At 39.7% G+C, this 15716-nt stretch overlaps 1 protein-coding gene across 2 annotated transcripts in view; it reads left to right on the forward strand.

Moving 5' to 3' along the window:
• Positions 1–4659: 4659 nt before the first annotated feature.
• Positions 4660–15716, forward strand: part of hdac5 (histone deacetylase 5) — a 73601-nt gene continuing 62544 nt past the window's right edge. Inside the window, exon 1 of one of the 2 annotated variants that reach the window (XM_051389090.1) lies at positions 4660–4745. The gene's annotated coding sequence lies outside the window, so the exon portion shown is untranslated. Of the gene's footprint in view, positions 4746–13491; positions 13727–15716 lie in introns of those variants that run through there. The other variant, XM_051389089.1, reaches the window with a different exon arrangement.

Raw genomic sequence — 15716 nt, forward strand, 5'->3', positions numbered from 1 at the left:
TTGTAATTATTTTCTGCGCATTTCATTCATTTATTTGCTTTAATGAACAGCGGTATTGAGGTGATACAGCCAGACAGTGTACATTGATACAGTAACCCACTCCCACATTATGTGTAACGCGCATGCGTTGGCCTGAACAGGCGCTTCTCTTCCCTGCACTTTATTAATCCGTTATATTAATTGTATTTGCAATATATTCTTTGTACTATGCGTGTTTATTCTCTTTATCATGTGTGCCACAGCCTGTTAGCAATGAATCAGTGAACCTTAAGGCCTCTCGACGGTAAAACACAGACAACAGCACAGACTTTCAAAGTGTTCAAATCTCACATTTTCCATGATGGAAGTTAGTTGTGTCGCTTTAATCAGTCTCAGTGAGTCTTTGGCTCTTGTCAGGACGGACAATCCTCAGTAGAAGCTCTAAATTTGAAGAAATCGTTGAGTAAAACTCGTGAAAAACTTTTCTTGACTTTGAGAAGCTTTGTTTGTTTTTAAATGATAATGGAATATAAATGATGCACCTGGAGACAAACATAGCAACCGTGGAATCCTCCCCATCCTTTTGTGCACATCTGTTCTACAGTCACATCTCACCTCTGGATTTCAACTTTTATCCATTTAATGTGCAAAACACCTGAGATCATGTCCATATCTAACTATGAATCTAAGAAATGTCCAGCTCTGACTGCGTCCTCACTCTATTGTATGATAGAAGTTTGCTTTCACTCTTTAAATGAACTGCTCCTTATAGGTTCTGACTATAAATCTCAGCAGGCTTGTGCATCATTTTGACACATTCCAGGCTCATTTATGAAAAACTATTTCTACATATATTCAAAATAGTTTGTTTTTTTCACTCTATCTGTCAGGTTTGTCCACTCTCACACTACTATGTACATTATTCCCTAAACACAGTACTTAAAGGAAGCACATAAAGAAACCTCTCTGTAACAGATGAGATTAATGAGTTTTACCAATAATGTTGTTCACTATACATAATCAGTGCTGTTTGTTCCTCACAACGGTTTATACGTAGTTTTCTCTCCTCCCTTTATTAAATACCTGTAGTCATCACACAGCAGCAGCAGCGATACGCGCATCACCCAGTGCTCTGCACATTTACACACGTAGCACAGCCGACGCACCTTCTTTTAACATTTAAATATTTCCAATTGACCACAGGATCAGTCGGGATCTAACTGTTATTGTCTTTCATGGGCGTTTGCTGTTGCACACAGGTGTATCCAGTATAAACTAGAAGCCGTCCTCAGGGGGAGTCCAGCCCATCACAGCTGTCATTTACAAGCAAAAGTCCAAATTATAAATATTAATATATTAAATATTCTTTGTGCTGTCAATTTTATTGTTACAGAGACTTTTCAGTTTTGCTGTTTGAATACAAAGTCTCACAATATTTATAGTAGTTGCATTATTGTACACACATCAGCACAACTATGAACAAATGAGCTTACACACATTATGTTGGTGAACTTTATTAAATAATATTCAGACAAAAATTTGTTTTAGAAAAAAATTAAATAAAAATCTTTCACCAAAAGAAAACAAAAATGCTAAACATGTATCATTTTTATTTATTCAGCATACTGGAAGTGATGAGGGGAAGAAATGGTCACATCCTTGACATAGCGCTGGATATAGTTTCCTGGAGAAGGAAGGGTTAATATAATAAAAACCAGGTCCAACATTTCTAAAATACATACATTTATAGTTTGTTAAAAGCCATGAGCTTAGCTCAGCTTATTAATGGTAAAGTAACCAAGTAAAGACCTGAAAATGTTTAATTATGTCTCTCACATGCAGTTTACATCCAATATTATATTTAATGCTTCCTTTTTGCACTTTAATGATTCGTTGTGGTCGGCAGTTTGCATAAGCAACGTTCAAAGTCAGGTCATCGGTAAATTCAAGTTGTGACAGTCTGCCAGAATCTGCATGCGGAGGCGGAGGGTGCAGGGTGCTGGCAGAGGCTGCAGAACGACAGGTTGCTGTTAAACTGCCAAACAGTGAAATCAAATAATCAAATCCACACAAATCCTACTCACTTTGATTACAGTACTGATGAAATAAACCAGACAAAGGCAGGTGGAGTGGAGTTTCCAATCAGAGCAGCTCATCCTGTTTAATGAGCAAAGAGTTGAGGAGTTTCACTTAATACAGAGGATTTAACTGTGTTCTTCTGAGTCTGTTTGAGCAGACACTGGGAGGCAGGAACTCCATTCAGAGTCTCCTCCCAATAGATCCCAACACCTCAGACAGACAGCATCATACTGTCCATTTTATATGGTTTTGCCCAGAAGGACTTTTTGACACTCAAAATATTTCTCAGGGGAATACAAAAGTTTTGTTTTTTTTCCTCCAGCATGTCTCCTAAGGCAATGGTTCCCAACCTGGGGGTCGCAAATTGTATAAAAACTTCCTAAAAATATCAGGAAAACTCTCTTATCAGAGAAAAAATCTCTTATCAATATTCACAGGAATTGAATATATAAGTTAATCTGCTCAAAATTCATCCAAATCCTCCTTCAGTTATTGTGTTCACTGTTTGGGTTCATTATGCAGTTTATTAGTCGTTCTCTACTGTCATTGTTATGCATTGAATATGATATGAAATATCCATGAAATATGTAATTTAGTCAACGACAAGGGGTCCCTTATGGAAGAAGGTTGGGAACTACTGCCCTAAGGGTCTCCTTAGTTAACAACTTAGTTAACAAGTGTTTTGAGGCTTTCTCCCAGTGGCCCCCACCTTTCCCTCCAGCTTCCTCACTTTGGCTGCTTTAAGTCCTCAGATCTTTTAACTCGTTAAAATGTATATTTGGATATCATTAATGAACTGAAACTACAAGACTGTTACTGTCTGAAAACATTTCATGCTGACATGATAAGGGAAAACATATTTGACATTAGTACAAGAGAACACAACAGTTTGTTATTTGAAGTGTCATCAGAGCGTGACAGGAGTTGGAGAGGTGAGGTGTGGTTAGGGTGGGGCAGAGAGAAGCAGGCTGTATGCACTCCACCTAAATATAAATCTTGTTTGGTTTGACTGACAGGTCTTAGAGAAAGGCAATACAACCAGATAACAACTGAAAAATCTCTCTTTCTCTTCAGTTCAGCTGCTATCACTGTGATAAGCGTGTGGATCATAATACATTGCTTTCCAGATACCTGCCGCCATCAGCAGCAGGATGTGTGTATCACACATGCAGGCGCCAGTTGCTGACGTACAGTGTGTCATTTTACACACAGACTGCACAGCTGGTATTTAACTCTGCTACATAGATGCGAGCTGTTTCATCTTTACAACGTGAGATTTGTAAGGCCAAAGCAAATCTTCAGACCCCCTGTACACTGCGTCATGTCAGCAGGCAGAGGTGGATCTAAAGAGATATTTTCTGATTTACCATCCATGTATCAATATTTGCTTGGAATGCCCAAAATATTACATTATTCTGGCACATTGAATGGAAGTATCTAAAGCTGCCATTAGAAATCAATATATTGTTTTATTATTTGTTTTTAATTGAACTTAAGCCTATCGCTGAGTCTTAAATGTGTACATAACAGATCATTAAATTAACTTATTTTTTAACGTGTTATTTAACGTGTGTTAAATTTGTGAGTGTTTGACACCAAACCAGGCATTTTTTAGGGGTGGCCGCCATAGAAACATAGATACTACATTGTCCACTGCTGTATGCCGCCACTATACGTCTGCACAGTCGCCATATTGTGGAGGTCAAAATCTGCTATATATCTATCCCTATGAGAGATGCAGACTTCACTACAAAATCTATTGTAAATCGCTTAATTCTAAACCGATTGTCATGAATTTTGGTTTGTTATAAATGTGAGAAACTGATACTGGTTACTACTGGTAGGAAATAATTCAGTCACTGAGGGCAGATCTAATCTAAAGCTTCTGAATAGCCACAACTTCCACTGGGACCTGCAGGCTGCAATCTAGTGTGTATAAATTATACAGAATCCTAGCTTTTGTCAGTTTCTCTAAAAATGTAGATTTCCATATCTATTATATTGTTACAACGCTATTGTTGTTTGTTTTTGTGAAATTTGTCGACAGAAAAACATATAATTCTACAGGTGAATTCTTTTCCCCACACACCCCCTTTCTCGCCAGTTGTAGACAGTTAGACGGTAATCTGTAGCCCAACATGTGTTGATATTATATGTGACACCTCACACTAGTATACATGTATTCAGTGCTGGTCTGACTAGCAGTGCCTGCTTGATTATTTCGTCTGTTTGTACATCCAGAACCTGCACACGCCTGCAGCATTTTCCCAAGTGAAAAGAGAATCAAGAGCTGATTAGATCCTCCCCCAGTGACTGAATCACCAGTCACCAGTCACACGTTCAGTTTCTCACATTTATAACAGACCAAATTTCATGACAATCGGTCATTAATTGACAATCAGAATCAAACGAGTTCAAGTTGATTTTGTAGTTGAGTCTGTATCTCTAAGTACTGATAACTACTGACTGTCAGTTAACATCCATGCATCCTCCCTTCGTCTCCTCTGGAGGGCACTGCAGTCTTGGATAATCTCGTGTATGATCAGGCTGAAGTGCAGTATCTATTGCAGCAGCGGGATCTGTGGTGTTCACCCTAGGGTCTGGGGACCTGCTGGGGGACTCGAGGGTCTCAGAGGGAGACACAGAGAGATGGAGGATTATTGAGGAGCTTCCTTTTACCATCAGAGGTTAGTCTAAGGTCTGAGGAGGTAACACTGCTGGTACAGTTTTAGCTGAAAATGTGCTGCTGCGCTGTGATCAGTGTGTGTGTGTGTGTGTGTGTGTGTGTGTGTGTGTCTGCATGTGTGTGTGCGTGTGTGTTTGTGTGTGTGTATCAAGCCTTCCACTCTTTCTTTAACTCAGAAGGTGAAAAGAGAACAGTTGTCAGGGCTATCTTCATTAATGTCAGAAACTGGTGGCTACAGCCGTGTGCGTGTGTTTGCCGTGTGTGTGCGTGTGTGTGTATGAATGTGTTTGCTGTGAGTGTGCGTGTTTGTGTATGTGTGTGTGTGTGCGCGTGCTCTTTTTCTGTCTGACATTTCTAGTTTCTCCTGTGACTCACAGGAGGCTGACTCACCACTGCTCCTTTTGCTGTGTGTGTGTGTGTGTGTGTGTGTGTGTGTGTGTGCTTCATATTGACGTGTTATTCGTTCATTTTTTTCTCTCTCTCTCTCTCTCTCTCTCTCTCTCTCTCTCTCCCCCCTCTCCATCTTTTATTGTCTTATAACTTTTAATGACACCAGTGGGCCCATTTCCTCCACCTTCTTACCAGTATAATGAAGTCTTTGGCCCTCCTTCAGTATGACTGGACACATTTTCTACCTGTGTGGGTTTGAACCTTTGCTTCTATTAGTCTGAGATTTTATATCCACCCACTGGTGTGGACCAAGGTCACAATTAAAGAAACACTTATTTCTGGATGGAACAGAAATTGTAGGTCATTTTGTGAATTTCATTTGTCCATCATATCACCTGAAACCAGTTTCAGCTAGCTCTAGCACAGGCTCAGATGTTTTTGTGTATGTGTGTGTTTATGTGTGTGTGTGTGTGTGTGTGTGTGTGTGTGAGAGAGAGAGAGAGAGAGAGAGAGAGAGAGAGAGAGAGAGAGAGAGAGAAAGAGAAAGAGAGAGAAAGAGAGAGAGAGAGGGAGAGAGAGAGAGAGAGAGAGTCAAACGTACAATATGTAATTTCTGCCGTTAGGGAGTCTCTCACATCAAAACAGAGACGAAGTTTGGTGATGTCGTGAAGTAGCGTGACTTGTTGTCTTCACCACCATTGGCGTCATTGCAGTCAGCTTCTCCCGGTTAGGATTCCTTCTGTGTTCATGGTTCAGGAGGTTTCTACAGGGAGCCCAATTATCCACAGAGGTCTCCTCCTTTCCAAAGCTAACCTCTAAAAACACTGATTCTCCCCCAGTCAATGTGTGACAGCTTCTGTCAGACAACCACAACGCTGACGCAGGCACAAAGGGGATATGACGCCATTGACAGGTGACCGGTGAAACGCAGCGTTACCTGAATAAAATGACAGATTTCTCTGAGTTTGAACTTTGTTGGAAACATTTGGGATAATGGAAGAACACAACTCAACTACATATAGAGCGTAGCTCTAAAGTTTATAGGCATTTTAATGCAGAAAGGTTATATATTATAGTTTATAGCTGATACCACTACAGCCAGCAGCTTAGCTTAGCATAAAAACTGGAAACCAAATGGGAACAGCTAGCCTGGCTCTGTCCAAAATTAACAAAAAAAGCTCTAGAGTTCACTAATAAACATATCTCATTGTTTAATCTGTACAACAATATGTGTAAAACTGCAGAGTTCTGGGTATTACATGGAGAAAAACTGTTTCTTGGTGCAGTCGCTTCCAGGAGTCCAACTGTTTGCCAACATGTTTGCCATTTAACTAGATAAGGTCATAATATGTCAGCGTTGTGTTGTCAACTTGTTCCACTGTACCAAAAAATGCAGGTTTAGTAATATTACATTTCATTTTTTACTATTTCATTGTAATTTTATTATAGTACATATCAGAGAGTCCTGAAAAATGAGAGTGAAATCTGGTCTACATAAACACTGATGTGATTTCTGTGGTTTAACATACAATTTCTGTTCAGTTAACTGATAAATTCCTACATAAACTCTCCACAACAAGGGCTGTAGATTATCTTTGCATTATATAGAAGAAAAGACCGACATCTCTACGGCCGATATCTCCAAAACTCAGCAACTGACACCAAAGCAATCTGATAAATAGCACTACAGGCAAGAGGAAAAATAAGTATTTTAATTTTGGGGTGAACTGTGCCTTTAAGGTTGTGATGGCCAGTGTGTAATGGCAATGAGCTGCCTATTTAGAGCTAACAGGGAGCAACATTAGCATTTATCTGATCTCGTGTTTCTGTCCAATATTCTCTCTTTTAGCTCTGTTTCTACCAACACCTGAGGGAAATATCTGACTCATTAGCTCCGAAGTGCTCTACTATGTTGACCAGCTAGTTGCATACTTTTTTCTGTCTGTCATTAGGTGTTGGTTAGGTAGCATACAATGCACATTTAGAGCTTTTTGGCTTGTCTAGACCTGCTCTATTTGAAAAGTGTCCTGAGATAACTTCTGTTATGAATTGGCGCTATACAAATAAAATTGAATTGAATTGAATTGAATTGAATTGAATTAAAAACAGCCTGCTGCAAAACATCACAGTTGAGAGCGGAGTGAGTGAAGTTATAGGACGTGAAACCAAAACAATGAGCTGAAAGGTGCTAAAACACTCTGCAGTGCTGAGGGGAACTGCAGAGTTGGTGGTAATTCTCTGTGGGTCTGTCACAAGTGTAAACCTATCGTGACATCACCCATTGGTTTGTAGAGTACCGTTTTGAAGTCTTGAGTTCAGTGTTTTGGGCGCCATCATGACAGTAAAACGGAGCCAGCACTAGCCAGCGAACGTGACCTACTGCGAGTTGATCTGCGCTCATTGGCTGCCCGGTTTTGACTTGTCCGTAGCCGGAAACAATGGTGGCTCGCCTGGTCACACACAATCTCATATTCCGGCTAAACAGTACACTAAAATATGTTTCTGAAATGATTTTAAGCTCGAAATAGGCAACGCAGTAACAGAACCTAGCTTCGTATTAAGTATTTCGTATTAAGCTCCCATTATTTTTACTGTCAATGGTCTGTCACATATGCGAGTCATGTGATCTGTTGTTGTAAAAATATTGGTTATAGCCACTTTAATGTAAATGAAGGTCTCTCGCTGTTGAAGGTCAATAAGGGAACAGTGTGTAGGTGTAAGACATGTATTTTGCATTAGCCAGTATATTATTTTTATCTTTATTTGAATTCATTACATGGCCACTCAGAGATTAACAAGCAATGAAAGGAGGAAGTAGAGAAGGAGGAGGAGGCGAGGAAGCATTTGGAGGGTAATTGGATACAATGGAATGACCTTTGACCTTCACCTATGTCAAAACAGTCAATAGTTCTCTGTACCAAAGACCTCCACCAATCAGTGAAGTCCTTTAAAAATACCCACGAGGCACCTGTGGAGTAGTCTGACTGAGGATAGCGTCTCCATGGCAACAACATCATTACCAGAATAGCTCTTTCTTTCTCTCTATTTCTGTCTCTCACTCTCTCCGTCCTTTCATTCCACCCCCCGCTCCCTTTCTCTTCTCTATCTCATGTTTTTTTCTCTGTTCACGCAGAATATTTCTCCTCTCCTGTTTCTCTACCCTCCCCTTTCCTTCATATTTCCTTTACCCCATCCTTCCATTCTCTGACTTCCCTTTCTTCCTTACTTCCTTCCTCAATCTCTATCCCTGCTTCTCCCCTTCATTTCTTCTCCAGCCTCCCTGCTCTGTCGCATTCTCTCACCTTCTTTCCTCCCTCGTTTTTCCCAATCTCCTTCACTTCTGTTCCCTCCACCTCCTCCTCCTCATCTATCTGTTTTGCAGTCACATTGTGCTAAGAGTGGAGATATTTATAGCTTCAAGTATGATTCCTCCTCTCCTGTCTGTTCCTCTACTCCCCATTATATTGTAAACGATGATGAATGAAAGTAAGATTTTGCCCTTTTTCCATCTAAATCTTGTCACTGTTAAGTCTGACAGTTATTTTTACCTGCATGCATCATAATCAAAGTTATTTTTAAAGCTGTTTTGACAAACCTCACAGGCTTATTCCCAAATGGAGCCCCAAAAGTCCCACCACAGTTCTGTAATGCCAGACTCCACAATGTATTTTGCAATGTATTTTACAATGTATTTTTGCATTTTTGTTTCTTAGCAAAGACTGTTTGCACGCCTTGACTCCCCCAGTGAGTTGTTGTCAACACAGTCGATACAGCGTGCTGAGAGTCATGCATCTGAGTTTTGGAAATGTTACAATCGTATCAAAGAACAAGTGTAAGGGACTACAGCCATCTAGTAGCTCTGGATTTAGTGGCATCTAGCGGTGTAGTTTCAGATTACAACCCCCTCGCCTCACCCTCTTCTTCTAAGCATGTATAGGAAAAACTATAGTGGTTGTGAAACTCACAAATGGCGGTTCTGGACATTTAAAGGCCAACACAGGGTTTAACATTTAAATTGGAATATAATATTCATAGGTATGTTTTCGTTAGTGTATAATCACCTGAAACAAGAATAGTTTTTTCATTACTTTACAATGAGCTGTTTCTATCTACAGATGCTGCAGGTTGCCTTGGAGACCACTATTTTGAACCGCCATGTTATTACAGTAGCCAAGAACAGACAAACGAAAAACTGGCTCTAAATAGGGTTGTTGGAGTTTTTTGTGCATTTCCATTTCCATAATTTCTACCTTGCGGTTGGAAAGGGAGGGTGAAACAAGTGACTTCATCACTAGATGCTTCTAAAACCTACACACTGGTCTTTTAAGCATAGCAGTGCTTTAAGCTAAATGCTAACGTCAGTATGCTAACTTCACTGTAGTGCAAGTACAAGTTATTTTAACTAGAAAAGAGGATTACACCAAAAATTAAATGTAACACAGACTCAATTTTGTAAGTTAACAAACATTCCTGAGTACGTACTTTGTACTAGGTATGTTATTTTCAGAGTACAAATACAAATCACTAAATTAAGTCAGTGTCATTTAAAATTACTGAAGCTACTTGATTTTAGATACTGATTTTTTTTAATTTATAAAATTGAGTTAGTTTTACTTAAAAAATGTATGTAATCAGTTAAAAAATGTTTTTATCATGTTTATCATTTTAGTCAAGTATGCTAATGTTTGCTAATTTACAGCAAACACAAAATGGCTCACAGCTAAACCTTAGTTTAGCAAGTATTGGTCAAAAAAAGTACGGACAAAAATTTGACGATATGGCGCAGACAAATGTCATTGGATCGAGTGTTTATAGTTCACCCTGAAGGCAACAGAAATGTCTATACAAAATTTCATGGCAGTTGACCCAAAAGTTATGGAGACATTTCACAAAAAAATAATTTAGGCATGTCTTATAAATTATATTTTATGATAATGCAATGATAATAGGTGTTTTTTTTTTTTTTAGCATTTTCCTTCATACTTTCTACGGCCCCCCTGGCAGCCCCCACTTTGAAAGGCACTGCTCTCTAGGGAACACGGAAACACAAAATGTCATGGAATCATTAAATCCTACAGGAAATACACATTTTCATTGGTAAGTGCAAACCTACCTACAAACAAAATTGTGCTACACTACTTTCTACTGTGGAAAGTAATTATGTAATGTGATTTAGGCTGGATTATCAACCACAAGACCCCCTACCTCCTGCTCAAGAAGTCTAAACTGACTTCTGCTTATATTTAATTGATGTTTGGGAATATACCACTAAAACACACTAAATCTCAACTGACATGATGACTATGTAACTTTTGTTCAACGGTGGCTATTGTGGCCACAAGTGACAATTATGGGATAATGGTGAATGCTAAAAGATGGTGCAACAGTAGCACAAATACAGAGTCATAGAGTCAGCAGACTTTGCTAACATTAGCCACCATAAGCTACCATGGTCATACCAGACCAAATAAACCTGTAGCAACAATCCACTGAGTGTGAATTGATCATACGTGTGTTTTATGCCTTCTGTGTTTAACTTTTAATTTGTAAGAAGAAGTATATGATACTTCTCACATTGCCTCACTTTAAATTCAGTTTTTGGTAACACTTTATTTGTATAATCCACCTACAGACAGTTTATAGTATTTGTAACATTTCAGCTGTTTTGCTTAGTCTGTAGATGTTTAACAGATTATCTATAAAGTATATGTGACAATTCATGAACATACCCTAACCAAGATGTTATTGTGCCTCAACGTAACCAAACCTTAACCACTGTGTTGTAATATCAGGAAACAGTTGTTAACTAATAAGCTGTTTAAATGTTACAAACTAACTAGATAAACTGTAACCTAGTTTTTTGGGTTAGGGTACAGCAAATCTGCAGACAGGTAGCATGAAAAAAACTGTACTAATTGCATAAAGAAATGGGTTGGGATGGGTGTATGGCTCAGTAGGGCACCTCCTAGCAGGTTAATTTGGCCATGGTGATTACAGTGGAATTACAGAAACACTCCAAACAAAATGTCCCAATATAATATTCCAATGTGTTATCTAAAATATCATATTTTATTGACATCTCCGAGCTGCTTCCTTTGGTCTACCGACACTTCAATATATACAGTGGGCTATGTCCGATTTATGGTATACAACAAAGAAATGCCATGGCTGGATTAACCTGCAGGGGGCCTTGGGGGTAAAAATGACCTGCTGGGGCTTTGTTAACACCCCCGTTCCTTCCACTCCCTGTGCAATGTGTACAGCTTTTCTTGGGACCCTAAGTTTGCCATGTGGTACATTTATTACATATTTATCGCACACATATCACAACATATTTATTTTGGAATGTGAATGCTATGAGCACAAAACTAAAATAATGAAGGTCTTAAAATCCTGATACAGGGACCCTCTGTAGGACAGGAGCTCCTAAGTGTGTAACATTTGTGAAGATATATTGTCAGAAATGGAATAAAATATTCATAGGCATGTTTTCATTAGTGTATAATCACCTGAAACTAAGAATTGCTGTGTTTTCATTACGTTAGAATGAGTCGTTTTTAGCTACAGAGGGACCTCTTCCATGGAGTACGCCATGTTGAACCACTATGTTTCTACAGTAGCCCAGAACAAATAACCAAACACTGGCTCTAGATCAGACCTTTCACATTTTTCACAGCCACCGTAGTTTCTCGTAGTTATGTGCTTGGAATGGGAGGGTGAGGCGAGGGTTTTGATATTGTGCTTTAGTGGTACATATTGCCATATACAGTTGATCAAATCACAAAAACCAATTGTCACACAGTAAACCCACGGTTTTTGGAGGCCCCTGGGGGCCTGGGGCTGGAACATTTATTCATCCAGATGGTTAGAAGAGTCTTTGAGGATTCTGAAAATACCCTCAGATCAGTGATAAGTGTTTTTAAAGACTGTGGGGTGTTTATATTTTTTGTAAAATCTGATGTTTGGCTTTGTGACTTGAATCTAATGGTAACACATGGGAAGCACAAACAATAACAGCCAGTAAACCAGCCGTGAGAACAGAAAAAGATTGTCACAACCGAGGCTGTAAAGTGTTGGGCACTTTGTTTAAAGCTGCAGCAAGTCATTTTTTAAAAATAACTTTTTGTCATATTTGTTGAAACGTTCACTAAATCCTGACAGTAGAACATGAGACAGATAATCTGTGAAAAAATCTGGTTCCTCTGGTTCCTCCTAGAGCTCCTAATGGCATTTACAAGAATCCTCCGGGTCTGAACAAAAAACAACCAATCAGAGCTGAGAAAGATATAAAGACACTTCCCAAACATTGTCCTTTGGGGACACCTTTTCTATCGTTTAGTAAACTGACTAAGTGGCATATTTTATGGATATTTCATATTATATTAAAAACGGTACAATGAACCCAATTAGTGAACTCAGTGACTGCAAGAAGTTTGCATAAAAACGACTGATTTGGATGAATTTTGAGCACATTTTTTCCTTTTCAGGGAACTTGTTATATAATTCTCTGTCTGTAATATGTATGTTTTATCATTTTAACAATAATACAGACTTAATAGGCTTCTTTTAATATTTTTTTCCTACAAATTCAGTGTTTTCTTGTCCCTGGCACTTGGCCATTGTTCTATTAGACAGTTTACTTTGCATGTGTTTTTCTTCTTTTTTACAGAAGTGAACCATACTGATATAGGCCTACTGTGTAAGTTTTCTTACACACCTTAAAACCAAGAAGGCCTTGTTACCCCCACATAGCTTTGGCGACCCCCAGGTTGGGAACCACTTTCCTAAAGCATCTGTATTTGATTCCCTGGGAATCAGACTCAATAATCGACTATCTTTCTCAGGTATGATTGGTTGTTTTCGTTCAGGCCTGGTTGATTCTTGCAAATGCCATTAGGATCACTAGAATGAGCCACAGGAACCGGATTTTTTTTTTTTTTTTTTTTTTTCAGATTATCTGTCTCATGTTCTACTGTTCTACAAGTGAAAGTTTCAGCAAAAATATTTTTATTAAAATAACCTACTGCAGCTTCAAAAAGACACAAAATGTGTTGCTTTAAATTATGTTCTTTTGATTGAGTTGAGAATTGCTCAACTGGCTGGGAATAGTGTTCAAAGTCTTTCAGTGTGCTCCTGTTCTCTGTAGCACCGACAGTTAGCAGCTCTGTGAGACACCATACGGGGAGGAAACACGGGAAAGTAAGGTGAAGCAGGCACGCAAGAAAAACTGAACTGTGTATTTGTCTGCCTGCCTGTCTATCTCTGCCATGTCTGTCTGCCTCCATTGGTTTCTATTGAGGCTATTTTTAGCCCCAGCAGACTGGTCACGTGGCAGGAGGAGGACGTCAATAATGTTGTTGTTGGTGGTGGGAGAGAGAGAGAGAGAGAGAGAGAGACTGTAAATATGGAGGAGGCTAAACGACAGGAGGCAAGACGCGTCCTGCTTTGTTAAATTACACGTTTCCATGTGAAGTAAAAGCGCAGGGGAGCTCTACGCGGGGGGACACACACCGAGCCTCGGCGGAAACCGAAGCCGGGAGGAAGCGACCTCTGCGCCCGTACGCGTTCCAGGAGGACCCGCCGACATCCACGGTACCGAGAGAGCGTGTGTGTGCGGGTGTGCGTGCGTGAGTGACTGTACGAGAAGGATACCTACAGGCTGTGAAAGGCTTTTTGAACAATGGTTGCAGAATGAAAGCTGGAATTGTGTGCTTGCTAAGCCATTGCCCACACTTGTACTGTACAGTTAACATCGTAGCTAACTTAGAAACTACTACAACAGCTAGCTTAAGGACACAGATACACTAACGCTAACTAGCTTCCAAACAGGAAACACTTTCCAGCTATTATCTGCTTCCACACCACAGCTACCTGCGTGTGTACTGACCAGGAGTTAACCAAACAGCCAGCAGCGAACTAGGACACAACTAACAGCTGACAACCTAAAGTTAAACAGCCACCAGCCCCAGCACAGACCTACAGCTAACAGAGGACAGTAGTCACCCCTCTGCTGATGGTTGGTGGACAACAGTGGCTCGCCACGGCTACCAGTGGAGATCTAACCAAATGAGTTAGTGACACAACAGCTAGCCTACTACCAGTAGAAGGTGAGAACCAGAAGTCATCCTCTGGAAGCTTGAATGGTGGCAATGAACCACTGTAGTGTTGTGTTGTACTACTTTGTCCAATCTACACTTTATGAATGAGGTGCCTTATTGGACATATGGGCACATTGCTGGCACACTGCTATTCCTGAAGGTGTTTTGCTGTTTTCCTTCACTTTAATTGTCAGGGATCAAGTTAACCGTACAGTGTGTCATTTTCAGTAACAAAAGACCTAGGTTGATGACGTTGTGTGGTAGGCATTGGACGATTATCTTGGCCAAAATAAATGCGATGCACGATATTCTCACGATAATACTGAAAATATACTTCATGCTTTTAAAATGGCACTAAAGCACACTGGAATCACTTTAGCTTACATTTAGTTAGTAAACACACAAAGATGCAGGCTCCCATTTACCCCCTTGTTCAAAAAATAAATCAGGGAATCAAAATAGGACTGTACGCTGGAGAGCTGGACAGCTTCCAGTCAAGTCACGTGAGAATATTCACAATTATCACGATAATGGAAATTTGCCACGATCAAATTAGAGTGTTTTAATCACGTTATGTGATAATATCGTCTATCGTCTCATCCCTATTGTGGTGTAGGATCATGGGACTTGTTGTTTTGATTGTTAAGCAGCCACATCGAAAGGCAAAATCACATCTATCTGAAAATCTATCTGATGTGATAGAAATTGTCGACCGACGAGGTGAAATGACAGTTTTATTTGCGTTGCCATTAGTCACGTTCACTGACTTCCTTCTTTTACCCTCTGACGTATCCGACGTATCCCGTGTTAGAGGCAAGCAAGAAAACGCACTGTTCCCTGAATAGAGTGACAGATTTCTCTGGGTTTGAATGTTGTTGCTGAAGGTAATAAAAGTTCACAGTTCAACAAAATGTGTAAAATAGGTCTAGTATTTATAGACATTTTAATGCAGAGACAAAAACCCTGTTACCTCCTGACGTTATCCTCCATGTCATCTACCAGTTTGTATATATGTGGCAGTGTTGTACTTTTGCTGTCACACTGCGTATTGACCGCCATGTTCTGTCTGACACATAACATTTACCTGGGTTGCCAACTGCCATTGAATAATAAAGCTCAAAATATCAAAATTAGTTTGTCGTAATTTGTCGTGTTTGTGAACGACAAATAATCCCTGGAGTATGGCCCTGGAGATTCTGCTTTTGTAGAGTTGATTGGACGGCAACGGGGGAGGGCTGTTAATATTTTGTCTGATGTTTTTGAAGCACTGACTGTAATTCAACCTGATAAAAATGGGCCCAAAAAGATTGGAGAAGATGCTAGACTTTGGTACCGTTAGTTACGAGCAGTATTATCTAACTAAGCAAGCCCATATTCTGTCGCCATACATTGCAGCTATCACTTCCACTTGACGCAGTCTTTGTGATGGAAATCAATGTGACATTAACCAATCAACCAGAACATAGTTTTCTGAAAGGAAAAAA

The sequence above is a fragment of the Dicentrarchus labrax genome, unplaced genomic scaffold (assembly GCF_905237075.1).
Source record: "Dicentrarchus labrax unplaced genomic scaffold, dlabrax2021, whole genome shotgun sequence".
NCBI lineage: Eukaryota > Metazoa > Chordata > Actinopteri > Moronidae > Dicentrarchus > Dicentrarchus labrax.